Source organism: Thermobia domestica, chromosome 5 (genome assembly GCF_964235325.1).
Source record: "Thermobia domestica chromosome 5, izTheDome1.hap1.1, whole genome shotgun sequence".
NCBI classification, from domain to species: Eukaryota; Metazoa; Arthropoda; class Insecta; order Zygentoma; family Lepismatidae; genus Thermobia; species Thermobia domestica.
In genome coordinates, this window is record NC_137458.1 from 66,460,778 (window position 1) to 66,475,688 (window position 14,911).

The following is a 14,911-nucleotide window of genomic DNA, read 5'->3' on the forward strand; positions in this document are numbered from 1 at the left end:
GTGAAATAACAAACAAATTGTTGATCAAAACAAATTAGGAATCTGGCTTTACATACTCTAAAATAAAATCCATATCGCATTCCAAAGGCTTGAAGGCCAATTGTACGAGAACTTTTAGTGGGTTGGAAATTGTAACATTGTTCTCTCCACCTCCAGGCGCTTCTGATGCAAAAAAGGAAATGCATAAACTCACAGATCACAATCTGTGGGAGCCACAGGCTTTTAGTCAAAGGCTTTTCCCTCCAGCTTATCTCCAAGGTGGGAGGTCGAAAATAACCTAGTGTGAGTGGGTTGGTATAAAGAATTCTCTCTCTTACTACCTCCCACTCACTTAAAATCATTACGAAATAGCTTTAAACCATTGAAGAAGAAATATTCGCATACAGTATTGTTAGTACCACATACACTCATTGATTGGTTGGTTGGTTTGGAATTGAACGTTCTTTTCAGCACCGAGGCCACTTGAAATATAGATCTACAACTTAATATATAAGGTAAACATAATGGTATGTCACTTTTTCTAACTTTCGAGTAAAGTGGAAAAGAAGCTTGACCATTCCCATCTCATTTGATTAATGAATATAAATGATTTATAGGAAACTCGCCATCAAGTGCGTGATCACCAATACAAAAATGGGACTGCTATATTTCTCAAATTTTACTTTTAATTTTTGCCTTCAATTCTTTATCGGAGGCGAATTATCAATTAGGTTGCATGTTTTCTTCTTTCTTTAGCGCATAGTATCAGTGATTATTTGAGAAGGTTTCTCTCGGAGAACTCGAAATAAACAGTAGATGAAACTTGTACTGCGAAAATGCTGATAAACCCGTTAAGCTTGAACTGAGAAACAATCCTGGAATTTTCTTTGCTCCAGTGACAAAATCTACCCTAAGGGCCACTCCCAGAAATCATTACTGTTTAGAATATTTCTTTATACGATCTAGTTTGAATAAATAAGTGAATCGTAATTGTACATTAGATTCCAAGGTGACATTTTCACTTCAAAAGAAATTAATATTCAGTTTATCATTTGCTAACAGACATCAAATACATTTTTGACTCGAGTGACAGGTCACTTTAGTACAATCAAGAACTAATACACTGAAAAAGTTTGATAAGATACAAGAATGTATTAAAGTACTCATAGCACTTGAATACAATCAACTATGGAGTTAAATGGGCATGGCATACGATTACGATTGAATTTGAGTTTAGTCCTGTCAGTAGTGAGGCTACATGAGACGTGGAGCTATAGCTTAAAGTGAGATTCCAACCATATGAGCTCTTGCTAGGAATCGAACCCAGGTCTCCCGCGCCAAAGACGCATATGCTAACCACATAAACTCTTTCCAGCCTTAGAAAAAGTAGACGTAAACATTCGAAATGTATTACTCCACAGCTCACACGTGCTTCGGCAGCGAGAGACGTGAATACCAAAATCGTCTACTTACTTACTGTCGTCGCATAATTTCCAAAGTATAAGGCAACAGTTGATTGGTAAATAATTAACGCACTGACACTCTGTTGAAAATATGTATTTTCTTAATACTTATATAAACGAGCTTACCACTGTTCCTGTGTCCTCTTTTTTTTTGTGTGTGTGTTTTATAACACGAGACGAAAATGGATTATTGTCACACATCGTCGCCATGAAGCTCGGCATTCTACTATAATTTTAAATGAATGGGGTAGGCGCGTGAACGCATACGCATGCGCAGTAAATACTATATGTCCAAATACGCGTGAGGTTGAAATAAAGCTACATCTGTTGTTAAATATTATATATATTGCGTTTATTATCACAAAATGCAGGATAAATTCAGATATCTTTATTTGAAATTATTATTTTAGTAAGGATTATATTGTGGTAGGATACTAGTGCAGTGAGTCCAACAACCAATCACTGGTCAACGACCCACTGGTAGTCAGGTGGGTTTGTTTACATCTACTTTCTTCTAAGGCTGGAAAGAGAATAGCCGCGAAGGAGTTCTGCGTTTGGTTATGGCCTTGATCCATGGTGAAGAGCTTTGTCTCTAACAAAACCCACTATAGTGATTCCGATTCCATTATAGCAAGTGGTATCATCTCGTATAGCCTCGAAGCTAAAGAAAAAATATAATAGAAGCAATTAATCAATTGGAAATATATATATATATATATGGTGCGCATTACTTTATGCAGTATGATTAATAAGTAGTTATATTTTACATTTATATTACACTTCAATAAATCTTGTATTACTTTTTGGTTTTATCTAGATTAACTGGAGTAAAACAGAAAATGACACGAAAGCTTAAACTATGACACATTGATGCGTCATATTATGGTTATAATCACTTTATGATGTCATGTGACCTTCATGATTCAAATAATAGGAACTTTTGCTTTTAAGGCAGTTGAGTGAAGTAGCCGCAGTTCGAGTGTAGGCCACGATAATAGCCTTCATTTTCCACATTAAAATACTTTTTTTAAAATAAATAATTATCCGATAAGCACGAAATAATGTAACGGTTTCTCTTTTAAATTTCTCTGTGCAGCTTTAAATCGTACAAGAAACTTGTACTTTCTTTCTTAAAACAAACGTCATTCATAACACGCAATGCCATACCAGCACTCTTTTGCCATACACTAGTGCGGTTGAAACTGCGGTGGCAGAGTCAGTTATGCTACTAGTGGTTAGTTTATATTAATAACTCTATTGGCAGATCAATTATCTCGAAGAGCACTTCTAACTTTCAAACTAATATCTACTTAGGTAAAAATAGCTGACATTTCCAACGATGCATATACTGTACATGTACGATAAACTTCGACAGGGCATAGAGATTGTTATACTGCTTAAAATCACAAATTTATGAGAATAGTTTATAATGATTGTTCCTTCCATTTGCTTCTATAACAGGGATGCAAATGAGCAACAAAATTGTACTAGCCTAAGAAAAAACCTACTATAGCCCACATCCCAGAATAGAAATCATTTACGTATCTTCGATATGACATTAAATACTCGCCCGCACCGTTGTACAGGTCAAAATTTGGATTTTTGTGATACCATAACGTCATTAGCTTGCAACACTGACGAGGAAGGTCCATAAACCGTGAGAGTTAAATTTTGATAAAAATTAGTGACTAGATTCAGTTCGAGATGCTAACCAACGTAGTAATAGTCACTCGATGCCCAAATGCTTCATTGAGCTGCTACACCGACGCCATCTTGAAATCCAATAGGCAATGTCCAAGAATACCCTTTTGGCACAAAAATGAAAAAGCTTTTGGTAGATCTGACTTCAATATTGTAAACCGTGATAGGCCATCTATATGTGGGAGTACTTCCAGTGCATGATCGCCATCTTGAAAGGAGCTATATTGAATTGCGGTCATATATGATAAACGGCAAGGGGGTCATGTGGAGTATCAAATAGCACTGGAATTTACTTATGAATCCATTTCCGTAACCAAAGTTTACATATCTGTTTTCACTTCAGAGTTAAGAGCTCTCTCACTCATAGGAACATACAAAAACTGTGCGAGTTAGATTTGTGATATGAAACATGGTCGGTCGAGCAAATGCAGGGCTTTAACTAATGCAGTAGTAGTCACTTGATCTATAATAGCCACTATACCAATCAGGTCTTGAGCCTAGTGAGAAAAATCGTTAATTAAATTGAAATGTCTGTAGTGAAAAATGGAATAGCAGCACTGTAACAAATTATACCTATTTCAAAGTGCGATGGAATAGACTGGTGGTCGATGAAACACATGCTTAATAGTACTGACGAGCAGAGAATACCAAAGGAATTGTTCGGATATATATTAGAAAATCCATTATAATCAGTAGGTCCACGTCTCTTTTAGCGTTGCAAGCATAAGTATGGGACGTTCAACTGAATCAAACCAAAAATCTATTTTAAGCAATTTTACATGTCCATTATATTGTTAAGTTTTCTTCTACAATCTTGAAACCTTACGCAAAGACCATCATTGTTGCAGAATGTTGTGTTCTTTTCCAATACTCATGCTTGACAACTTATAATTTACCGTGCATATTACGAAGTTAAAATACTTTAATGTATTTATTGTCAGTTTGTCTAAATACAATCGATTTGTCGCTGACGCATTGAACAATGAAATAAATTATCAGTTCACAGCCTATTCTTAGAATATACACCTGGAAACTTAAAGTTCACTTTTTCTTGTGTCTGTTCTGCTATTAGTGATAAGAGAATGCATACATACCTGTTAAGAATAGATGGCAATAAAGATTATTACAAGATTCAATATCAAGTTGCAATCCATAAAACAAGCCTCTTTCTTGCTTTTTCCTTCAATATTAAGTAATTAAATATCTGCATCTTCCCACCTTTAACGATAAAACACTCGCTTATAATAAAAGCAAGACTAGTTTTCATACCAAAACTGTGTTAACTAATTGTAGCAGGTGTTTCGAGGATTTATTTATCATTTAAATTACATACTTGAAAACTCAAGAAATTCATTTTGGGGACTTGTTTTCATGTGCTTTAACACTCACAATGATATATATATATATATAATGGCTCTTTTTTGTGTTTGAAATACAATATGGGAATGTGGTGAATTACTCCGTATTATTCAAAACTAACAAAGTAGTAGACTTATTAGTTCTCCTGACTTTAGACTTTTGTTTAGGGTTTTAAGACATAGCACGCAGAATTTAGAGTGTTTTCCTACAGGCAATTGCAACATGGGTGTGTATGGTGTATGTCTCCAAATGACAAACGGTAGTAGTACAGCAATTTTGGTGAGGGCAGGGATGTGACGTTCGGTACGAACGCATTTATTGGGCCAGTGAAACATTCGTTCCGTGCATAAAATGCGAACAATTAATCCGATAAACGTAGTCAACATTTTAAATCAAGCAGTGGTGGAAAAATATAGTGTCGTGAGTGAGAATGGGGTAGAAGATAAGACATTTGCAGGTACATTTCTTGTAATGATAACAAGCAAATATGATGGTAACCGTTCTCTAACAGTTACTGACACATTAGATGTAGACACAGACACAGAGAGTGAGCATGAAGATTCGACAAACGAAATGGACTTGGAACAGATAACTAGTCCATCAATTAGTGACAGTGAGCCTTCTACGAGCGAGTTTGAGATGTCATCTCCAAACCGGACTAAATCTGTACGTGTAAGAGAAGCTGTCGTTAACAATACGAACAAATTCAGGAGCACGTTGCATTATTGAAATAGAATGGGAAACTTAACACTGTTGTAGCTGAAGCGAAGAAATTCAAATGCAATATGAAGTTTGTGTATAAGGCTTTTAAATTCCAGAACAAACCTCCTCGCTCTCATGTCATGTCACTAATAAATTACGAAGTACTAAAGACGTTCAACATTTATCGCACTAAAGGACTTACGGTACATTATTATCATTTAAAAGACTGGATGTTACTGACAGCGAGGAAATTGAACTATCCATTCCGTGCTTCTCGTGGTTTCATTAACAAATTTGAAAAAGAGCACAGGATTCGCTCACGAACGAGTACTCAATTTGTAACGAAGAAAGATGTTGAAAACGAAGGTGAATTACTTGATAATGCCCAAAATTTTGTGATTAAAATTAATAAAATAATACATGAGAAACCATACAACAGTGAATGCACCATTAATAATGATAGTCTAGGGTTTGAGTACGAAAGGACCTCTGGTAGAACTCTGTCAAAAATAGGTGAGAAACATACTACAGCAGTCGTTCCGTCTTTGGCCTCAGTGTCCCACGCATATACCATTCTTAATTCACATTTCCCCAGTACGGCTAGGCACACACACACACACACACATACACACACACACACACACACACACATATATATATATATATATATATATATATATATATATATATATATATATATGTTTCCAGGAGCCTAAATGCGTGTTCGGATCCAAAGTGAATCAACAGTCAGCTAGACAGACACCTTTCAACATTGTTATTGATGCCGGCAAATCAGCTAAACTCACTCGCGACAGGGGCGGATCCAAGGAGGGACGATCGGGGCGATCGTCCCCCCCCAGAAGAGAAACTTTTTATTTTATATATAAACAAAACACATCCCAGAGTTTGGAACTCTTAAAAGTAGCTCTAAGTGGCAGTATTACAACCCACCGCCCCCCCCAGAAGTCCGTCCTGGATCCGCCCCTGACTCGCGAACACGTCAAACGGTGGCTAAAAGACGTGTTTATTCCAGATGTGAAAGAGGATTCCCTGCTATTGCTTGACTCGTGGAGTGAACAGACGGGTGAAGACGTGCGTTATGGATCTCCATCATCACAACTAAAGAGTAAACGGTTAGTAGGTTAATATTTGCTTATGTGCACCAGTTTATATTATTTTTCTAATAATTTTTCTATTATTTTTCTAATAACTTCAAGACATATCCTTGTAAAGTCACATGTGCCGTTGCACATAACTTATATTACAGCATTTAAATGCTATGCATAATCATAAAACACACAGACTCACATATATAAAGCACTTTAAAATACGTATAATTTGTTACAGTGCTGCTATTCCATTTTTCACTACAGACATTTCAATTTAATTAATGATTTCTCTCATTAGGCTCAAGATCTGATAGATATAGTGGCTATTGTAGATCAAGTGACTACTACTGCATTAGTTAAAACCCTGCATTTGCTCGCACGACCGTGTTTCATAACACAAATTTAACTTGCACAGTTTTTATATGTTCCTATGAGTGAGAGAGCTCTTAACTCTGAAATGAAAACAGATATGTAAACTTTGGTTACGGAAATGGATTCATGAGTAAATTCTAGTGCTATTTGATACCCCACATGACCCCCCTTGCCGTTTATCATATTTGAACGCAATTCAATATGCGCCTTTCAAGATGGCAATCATGCACTGGAAGTACTCAAACATATAAATGCCCTCTCCCAGTTTACAATGTTGAAGCCAGATCTACCAAAAGCTTTTTCATTTTTGTGCCAAAAAGGATTCTTGGACATTGCCTATTGGACTTCAAGATGGCGTCGGTGTAGCAGCTCAATGAAGCATTTGCGTATCGAGTGACTATTACTACGTTACTTAGCATCTCGAACTGAATCTTGTCCCTAATGTTCATCAAAATTCAACTCTCACGGTTTATGGACCTTCCTCGTGAGTGATAAGTGCTGTATTGCAAGTTGTCATTTAACATGTAGATTTGACTAATACATATATATACAGGGTGTATTTTCCAAAACAACACCGTCAACGTTTGGTAGGTGATTCCTGACACCAAGATAAGACAAAAGTTATAGACCAACCTGGATATATTCCCGGCGGGAGCTCAGGTGGTTCGGATTCCACGTTAATCAGTAGGTCCACGTCTCATATAGCCTCGCTGCTGAACGGGACGTAAAACTCAAATTCAACTCAACCTGGATGTACAAATGCTTTCTTTCGGAGATTAGGCAGCCGAAAACATGAAAAAATGAACTTCAAAGATTCATAGCTCCAAATATATGGGACCTACAGTAGTCCGGTCAAGACTTCACTTAGGAACTAGAATGTGCTGTACCCAAAAATACGTATTCCAAAATCCCAGGGTACTCACGCGACAATTTTTATAGAGGGAGTTCCGCTACGGGCATATAATTTGAAGTTTTCACCAACTGCCTCTATAAAATTTGTTGCGAAAGTACAGCAGGATTCTGAAACTTGGATATTTGGATGGACCACATACTAGTTCCTAAGTAAAGTCTTGACCAGACTACGGTAGGTCCCATAGTTTTGAAGCTATAAACCTTTAAAGTTCATTTTTTCATGTTTGCGGCAACCTATTACTTCGAAAGGAAGCATTTGTACACCCATGTTGATCCATACTTTTTGTCTTATCTTGGTGTCAGGAATAACCTCCCAAACTTTGTCGGTGTTGTTTTGAAACACCCTGTATATATGAGTATGGACTGTGTGGTTCAGAAATTTAGACATTACAGAATTTAGAGAGGAAACATTTAGAGAGCTTTCAAATGTAGTGTTGGAGGAAGATGGAGAAAATAAAATGGACATAGAGAGTAACAAAAGAAAATATTTTAAGACAGGTAGGAGAGAAGAGGACGCCTTTAGCCTCTTCTCGTAGGAAGGTCAATTGGATTGAACAGATCTTGCGAAGAAATTGTCTTCTTCATACCACTATAGAAGAAAAGGTAAAAGGAAAGCAAGGAATAGTAAGAACAACACTACTGACCATTGATTTGAAAAAAAAAACGAAGAGAATTGTGGGAGTTAAAAGAGGAAGCTGAAGATCGAGAAACGTGGAAGAAACATTTCCAGCCCAAACCTAAAATAAATTGAAATGAAATGAAATAAAACATCTCATTAGTCCCAGGACCTGCCCATATATTGACACCACTGTTAATCCTGTAGCATCGCAAGGTATGGTAAACAATATTTCTCTGTAAACATTTGCACCGTACATAATTTCATCTGTTTTATCTATTAGTTTAAATTACAAGGGAGATTCAAAGTACTTCATCCACTTTATATACAATTCATACATATATAACAGTTTCAACATAACAAAAATACATGTGTGTTATAAGAAGAAACCATAGTCATAAATACATTTATATTAAATTAAAAAACCATTCAAATATGCAGTAGCTATGTTGTATCACGTTCACTTTTACGCTATTACAAGAATCAACGTTTCTTTTTCAAACAAAAAATTAATAAAAATGCTTTTGAAAGAATTCTATGACTGCTGAAAAAGACAAAGAATTTACTGTGCATTCCGTTATCTATCTCGGCTGTCTATTCATGTTCGTTCTTATTCATTTCCAACATTAATTAAAAAACTGTACAATTCCAAATATGTTGACCTAATGATCTCTTGGTTCGTGTGTATATCTAGATCCGTTGGATTTTTCTTCTTCATTCCTCTCTCTATCTCTTGGTCGATGTACTATGTCTGGTATTTGTTTAATTTTCTCTGTAGTTATTATTTGGTCCAATTGTTAACAATACCTGGTATTATTTTGTGAAAATTCTATTATTTTCCACCTCTATATTCATTTAGCTTCTGAGTCACATGTTAATCACTTTCTATTCTTTTTGAAAGCTCATTGTATATACAGATAATTATCAATTTAATGGAAACACCAGGTGTTAAAAACACGACAGATGTCTGCGTTGACAGAAATCAGACAGCAACTTAAGAGCTGGGCTGTTCCTGATGGTGGGCTAGAGTAAACTCCGTACTATGTGAGATGCAGTAAAACGGCAGGGTGCACTGAATTGAGCAGATGATCATAGAATGATCTCTCTAATTTTCAAAGTGAGCAAATTGTTGTTGCTCGGTAAGTGGTGCGAGCACAAAGAAAGTAGAAAAGCGTTGTATGTGTCGCGAGGGACATGTCAAAGATGATGGCAGCCTGCAAAACTCACGGCAAAACCACATCAACAAAGAAGTATAGTGACTGGAGTGACTGGGTGCAAATCTTCAGTGACAGATCTCGCCGAACATTAAAGCGAATTGTTACGCAGAACTGTGATGCGATTGCTGTGCAAGTGACAGAGGAACTTAAGTAGTACCTCTCAGATCCTGAGATGACAATCATAGTCCACAGTGAGTTGCATGGCACGGACATACGGGGTCGGTTGGCACAGACAAAACCGCTGTTAAGAAACCGTCACGCTTAACCGTGACGCCAACGGTGCCGCAAACCTACAATATGCGCCGGTGAAAACTGGTAACGTGTGATATGGTCAGACGAGTCATCGTTCATTTTTCTTCAAACCATGGACTGCTTTTAAGTGTGAAGGAGGCCCAAGGAAGCATGTAATTTGGAGTGCCTCCACCCAAGCGGCTTTCTGATTCTGTGGTTCGTAATATCCTGGTGTTCAGTGAGTTTAGTGCTAACTCTTATTTGTCGCGTCAATGCCCATGATTATGTTTTACCCCTTAGGTTCTAGATTTTGTTTCCAACCATGGCGCTATATTACAGGATGTTAATACGCCCATTCAAACTGTTGGAGCTATTGCGGTGTGATTTGATGAACATTGGGATGAAATTGAACCCCGCACAATCTCCAGACCTGAACAATTGGACATTTGTGGCCTATTTAGAGACGATAATCCACCCAGATTGCAATTTCCATCTTCTCTGATACAATTAAGTGATGTTCTACGTGCGGAATGGTATAGTATTTCATAGGTTATCATTCAGGACCTCCATTCCACGTTCGATCATACCTATTCTGAGGGCGAAATGCAGTCGAATGCTATATAAATCTGGTAAGTTGCACTCTTTCTAGCTGTTTTCACATTAAACGGATAAGTATCATATATATAGTATACCAGGTGTATCAAAAGTCCGAGGCCATAGGCTGACTCTGTTTTGAGTAAAGATGCGAAATAATGGAAAGAGAACAAAACTGCGAGGATATGAAAATTAGAGTTTGAGATGCAGACAAACAGAACAAATAATATTCAACTAAGGGAATTATAGTCTGCTATAGACCTTTCTGTATTGCAAACCCAATTAATTTAATTAGCAAACTACCTTTGCAACTAATATGATTACAAAATTCTGCTAGAAAATTGACAGGGTATGAAAGTTGGGCTCTGATATGTAGAGGAATACAAAGACAAGGAAAAAATTAGATAAAAATATGTAAATTGAAACGATATAAACGAACTGATGATTTTAGGAAAGTACATTTGCGGAACATGGCAACTAATCTAAAATCAACTGCGTATCACACTAATATTGAAATATTGAGATATCTGAGCAACATGTCGCTCACAAGGGAAATAGTTCTAGTCTAGTTCGACGTCTAGTTCTAGTCATGAATCCTGATCGAAAATGACCTTTCAGAGGTAAAAATAAACCAGAATCTTAAGAAAACTTGATACCTGTTTTCTTGTGGATACCAAACCAACGTTTTTCTTTTTTGGGGGTACACCTATTCTTAAGTTTTGGGACAGACCCTCTTCATATAATTCGAATTATAGAATTTGCAGATTTAAATGCTAAGCGCAGGATACATAATGCACAGTACCACATGTTAATTCCTTGTACTTTGTTGAAAACCTCGTAAACCTTTTGTAATTGGTTATTAGCCCTTGTATATATTTTAGAAGTACAAGAAGTAGAAAAGTAATTAGCCGTAAAGTTAAACCAACCGTATTCCTAAGTTAGATTTTTAAAAAAAAATGCACTGGTAACAACCAAGAGTGCAGTAGCTCGTTAAAGAATAAAATTAAGGTTAGTCTTTTGTTTCTACAGTGATAAACCTTAGGAGCCTTAGCGCGTTAATTAGTAAGTAAGAGAATTTGTTTAACCTTACTTTCGTTATGAGAAGAAATATCAGTACCTAATAAAGAGAAGCTCACTGTATTGGAGACCACTCTATATAATAAAAATAAAGCGCGTTCCTTATTTCGTGGTAAAACAAAAGAAGATCGAAAACTCCTCCTTCACCTGCCATTACCGTGATCACTTCTTTCCAATAGAAGGATCATTGTTTCCATCTTCGTTCGTTCTAGAAAGCGAGCCATTTATCACCTCCATTTTCTTTCCGCCTCAGATTCTATCCTTCCCAGAACAAACGTCTGCGAAGACGAATTGTTCAGAATAAACACATTCTTTTTGTCTTTCTCTTTCCAGAGGTAGGGGACTTTTATTCTTCTAGATTTTCGTACTGCTGGTAATTTCCCGTATTCTCACCGAATTTTCCACATCTTTTATAACCTCAATTTCTTTTGTGTCTGCTTCAACGAATTCCCTTCCTTCTTCTACATTTGATTACTATATTCGGACGATGCCGCATTATGTCTTCGTATTGAGTAGATTAAGCGCAGTGCTGTAGATTACATTCCATAAAGTATCTGATATACAATCTGCATCTAACAAAAGAAACAAATCTTAATAACTCTTTAATATTTAACAAATATTCTATTTAGTGTAATACCAAGACATTTTAGTGTGTGAAAAGCTCTATATCCTTAAATATTATATAATCCTTCATGAGAGATGTGTCATGTAGATTGCAGAGAGACAAGGACAAAATTACGAGGGCTATTTTTTAAGTGAGGTCCGGTTGCCAATGGAAATAAAACTAGTAAAGATAGTATCATATATTTTGGTTGTTTCCTATGTATATATTAAGCTATTTTTCTACGTAGTTACCATGTCTGTTTAAACATTTTTCATAACGTTCAACAAGTTTTTTTTTTTTTTTTAACGTCTACGTCGTGGAAATCACCCGCCTGTGACCAAAGCCAATCTTCAACCGGTGTTTTCACTGCGGCTATTGGGTATGCTTTTTATTTCTGTCGAAATGCAAACGCGCGCTGCTTCCTGGAGAACCTTGGGCATGAAGCAACACTAGTTGCAGTCGTAGCATCAGTGCGTATGGTTCAATGTGGGTAGATAAAATATTTCGTCAAATTGAGCATCTCGCCAAGTATGTAATAAAGTCTGTGATTCGGTTTTTGACAGTAAGGAATGTGTAAGCAGTGGAAATTCATCGCCAGATATGTAAGGTGTATGGCCCGAATGCAATGAGTGACAGCAAGTTACGTAAATGGGTGTGATCGTTCAAGAAGTGAAAGCAACGGTTGAAAATTGGCTTTGGTCACAGGCGGGTGATGTCTACGGCGTGGACATGCTTTGATAAATGTTTTAATAAACATGGCAAAGCTTAATGTGTACAGAAGAAGCAGCCAACAATGTATGACGCTATCTTTACTTGTTTTGTTTCTATTGACAATCGGACTTTACTTAAAAAATAGCCCTCGTATAATTCCTTTTAATAAACACAGATCTCAGTGTACGCTAATTCCTAATAGTAAACATTCACGCTAATAGATGTCACTACATACACCAATACTTCCCTGCCTGATACTAACAGATCTCGCTGCTTGAGGGAATGTTGTTTATAACTTTTTGAATAATTGTCTAAACAAAATATGGCATGAAGTTTGAAGGTTTTGTAGGCAAATTCAAAAATAAATAAATTTGTTAAATATAGAAAACAGAGCTTTTAAGCAGATTATAACTTATAGTGTACAGAAGATACATTATAGTAAAGAGTAGGGCGAACAACTATGATTACTAAATCACGATATTCTGTCTTTAACGATTGTTCCGACAAAATATATTCCCTTATATAAAGAATATACAAATTAATTAATGGGAAGAAGTGATAAAATGGTGGATGACTGTAGCAACATTCACTGAAATGTATTGTGCTTAAAAATAGCAAAACTTAATAACTGATGAAATCATCGGCTACTATTATTACAATACGATATAGCCATATTATTTTAGCTGTAAATGCCAATTAATTAATGCTGCTTAAACTTTCAGAGTTTATACCCAGGTGGTAACTTCAAGAATGAAAGATTTCCATCACCGATTAGCCATCAGAAATAAAGGAAACTTAATTAACCAATTGAACACATACGGGCTGGAATTCAGGGCCTAAGAATGTAACTCGTGCCTGGTAGAACATACACCTAGCTTGATGAACCATCGTTACATGTAACAACATTAAACAGCAGGTTATATTCACACAGAAGAATTTTCGAGTGCTTGTTCAAAGTCACAAAAGTTAAGTCACAAAATTCAATTTTCCAGTCACTTCCAGAAAAGCATCACTTGAAAAGGAAAAATCTCTACATGTATATGCGGGCTAAGTAAAATTCAAACTTGTAGCAGACTTATAAATTTGTGTATTCTTAGGTATCTCAAGAAATCATCATATGCTTAAACTTTCAATTCAATTTTCTTGAAGATGTATTTTTTGACTTAACGCCCTTCGCACAAGCATCCGAGAATTATAAAAATCTGTGTAGTAACTTATCTCTGATGAGGAATAAACAGGCGAGTTTTCATTTTTATTTATATTTATGAGTTATAGCTTCATAAATAAATGACACATTTTAATATCCTCTAAAGAGGTCGTTCAGACAGGCAAACAACCTTGAGGACGTTGGTATGGTTTAACTCCCATGCGGGCATTCATATAAGTGAACTCTCAAGAGAGCGTTCATATAAGTTAATTTTCGTGAGGCCGTTCAAATCGCCTATGTGCACGGTGTGTCGTATTGGCATTCATACGAGCGAGCACTTATCATGAAATTCAGATGAGCGAATTACTTTGATTATGTTCATACATTTAAGCTTCTGGTTCATATGTGCTGACTTCCGTGAGGGCGCTCATATGAATAGACTACGTTAAGGGCATTCATATGAGCGGATTCCCGTGAAGGTGATCTTGTGTGCAAGCTCTCATGTGGACATTTGTTTATGTGGACTAGTATGGATTGTTAGTTGAACGATGTGTAGTCAGCACATTTGCTCCAGTATTTTCGTCCTTATAGAAGGAAAACTTACAATCCTTGTTTTCTGCATGACGAAGTTGACACTAGTGTAACAAGGAAAGTACATGCTTTACACATGTACATGAAACTTCATCATTTTAAATAAATATTCTACATTTCAGGCTGCAAACACCTGCGAAAACTGTCCTATTTTATTTGTTTTTATAGACAACAGGATTCCGCAGAGCAAAAGTTTTAAAAAATGCAACCGAAAAAGTAATGACGCTAGTCTTTCACTCTATTGCGTGAAATTAATATTTTACACAGAAATATGCGTCAAATGAAATTGTTATTTTGCAGCAGCATAGTTTGATTTTCTATGCAGATTACCATATTACAGGATGCACAATGGGTTTATGTAAACAATACGAGATATTATTTTTTCTTTCCTTTTTGTAAATAATAAAAAAAGGATCTAATTTAGCGAGTGTGTGTTCATTTCACTTTATAAACAATGAACGAACGCACCACTGTGAATAAGCTTGCGGATGGAATAGTTTAGATTTACAAGGGGAAAAGGCTGTAT

The 14,911-nt window shown here is 36.2% G+C and overlaps 1 protein-coding gene across 1 annotated transcript in view; it reads left to right on the forward strand.

Moving 5' to 3' along the window:
- Nucleotides 1-14,911, forward strand: part of LOC145685940 (uncharacterized) — a 758,676-nt gene that overhangs the window by 370,658 nt on the left and 373,107 nt on the right. The window lies entirely within an intron of this gene.